Here is a 2,348-nt window from a genome sequence, read left to right as displayed (position 1 = left end):
GGATTTTGGCAGAGTTGGCCAGGCTGGTCTCAAACTCCTGACCTCTAGTGATCCTCCCACTTCAGCCTCTCAAAGTACTGGGATTACAGGCATGAGCCACCAGCCCCGGCCTGTTTTTATGTTTTTGAGACAGGGTCTCACTCTGCCGCCCAGGCTAGTCTCACACTAATGGGCTCAAGCCATCCTACCGCCTGGACCTCCCATAGTGATGGGATTACAGGCATGAGCCACCACAACCAGCCCAATTTTCCTATTTTTGTAGAGATGGGGTCTCATTACTTTGCCTAGGCTGGTTTTAAACTCCGGGGCTCAAGCAATCCTCCCATCTCGACCTCCTAAAGTACTGGGATTACAGACATGAGCCACAGCACCTGGCCACTACTACTATTATTAATAATAATATTGGATGGAGGAATGAATAATTAATGGAGGGTGGCTGGGTGTGGTGGCTCACACCTGTAATCCCAGCGCTTTGGGAGGCTGAGGCCAGGAGATCACGAGGTCAGGAGATCAAGATCATCCTGGCCAACATGGTGAAATCCTGTCTCTCCTAAAAATACAGACATTAGCCAGGTATGGTGGTGCGTGCCTATAGTCCCAGCTACGGGAGAGGCTGAGGCAGAAAAATCACTAGAACCTGGGAGGCAGAGGTTGCAGTGAGCCGAGATGATGCCACTGCACTCCAGCTTGGTGGAAGAGTGAGAGACTGTCTTAAAAAATAAAATAAAATAGGCCGGGCGCGGTGGCTCACGCCTGTAATCCCAGCATTTTAGGAGGCAGAGGCGGGTGCATCAGGAGTTTGAGACTAGCCTGACCAACATAGTGAAACCCCATCTCTACTAAAAATATAAAAATTAGCCAGGCGTGGTATCGGGCACCTGTAGTCGCAGCTACTTGGGAGGCTGAGGCAGGAGAATCACTTGAACCCAGGAGGCGGAGGTTGTGATGAGCTGAGATTGCTCCATTGCATTCCAGCCAGGGCAAGAAAAGCGAGACTCCGTCTCAAAAAAAAGAAATAAAATAAAATAAATAATTAAGGGAGGATGAGAAAAAGGAGTCTCAGACAACACAATTATCTTAGCTAATACTCATAAGGGGTGGAATTAGGACTAACCGCCAGCCACTGTCACTCCAGAGTCCTCTGACTTTATGCAGTGGGAAGAGTACATAGGCCATAGGCCTGGCTGGAGGAAGATCTGTAACTAGAGGCCTGGCCCAGCCTAAGTGTGCATCCTGGTATGTTATTTATTTATGTATTTATTTATTTTTATTTATTCATTTATTTTTGAGACAGGGTCTCACTCTGTTGCCCAGGCTGGAGTACAGTGGCAGGATCTCAGCTCACTGTAACCTCCCCCTCCCGGGTTCAAGCAATTCTCCTGCCTCAGCCTCCCAAGTAGCTGGGATAACAGGCACGTGCCACCACGCCCAGCTCATTTTTTTGTATTTTAGTAGAGACAGGGTTTCATTATGTTGGCCAGGCTGGTCTCAAACTGCTAACCTTGTGATCTGCCGCCTCGGCCCCCCAAAGTGCTGGGATTACAGGCGTGACCCACCATGCCCGGCCTTATTTATTTCCTACTATTTCTTTTTTGAGACAGAGTTTCCCTCTTGTAGCCCAGGCTGGAGTGCAATGGTGCGATCTCAGCTCACCACAATCTCCACCTCCTGGGTTCAAGTGATTCTCCTGCCTCAGCCTCCTGAGTAGCTGGGATTACAGGCATGCACCACCACACCCGTCTGATTTTGTATTTTTCTTCTATTTTACTTTATTTATTTATTTATTTAGAGACGGTGTCTTACTCTGTTGCCCAGGCTAAAGTGCAGTGGCGCAATCTTAGCTCACTGCAACTTCCACCTCCCGGGTTCAAGCGATTCTCCTGCCTCGGCCTCCTGAGTAGCTGGGATTACAGGCATGCCCTACTATGCCTGGGTAATTTTTGTATTCTTAGTAGAGACAGAGTTTCACCATATTGGCCGGGCTAGTCTTGAACTCTTGACCTTATGATCTGCCCACCTTGGCCTCCCAAAGTGCTGGGATTACAGGCGTGAGCCACCGCTCCCAGCTTTAATTTTGTATTTTTAGTAGAGATAGGGTTTCTCCATGTTGGTCAGGCTGGTCTCAAACTCTCAACCTCAGGTGATCTGCCTGCTTCAGCCTCCCTTAGTTATTCTTCCTGATGCTCTCCTTCCCCTCTCCCCCACCTCCAACAGGCCCCAGTGTGTGTTGTAAAAATATGGAACGCTTCACAAATTTGCATCCATCTTGCACAGGGGCCATGCTAATCCTGTCTGTATTGTTCCAATTTTAGTATATGTGCTGCTGAAGCACATTTTTTTTTTTTTTT

General features: G+C 48.3%; 1 pseudogene; it reads right to left on the bottom strand.

Moving 5' to 3' along the window:
• Nucleotides 1-2,231: 2,231 nt before the first annotated feature.
• LOC119469360 lies at nucleotides 2,232-2,332 on the bottom strand (annotated as a pseudogene).
• Nucleotides 2,333-2,348: the final 16 nt, after the last annotated feature.

This window comes from Cebus imitator, unplaced genomic scaffold (genome assembly GCF_001604975.1).
Source record: "Cebus imitator isolate Cc_AM_T3 unplaced genomic scaffold, Cebus_imitator-1.0 Scaffold18, whole genome shotgun sequence".
In the NCBI taxonomy this organism is placed as follows: domain Eukaryota; kingdom Metazoa; phylum Chordata; class Mammalia; order Primates; family Cebidae; genus Cebus; species Cebus imitator.
The sequence above is the reverse complement of the archived record's forward strand: the minus strand, read 5'-3'. Positions and strand labels throughout refer to the sequence as shown.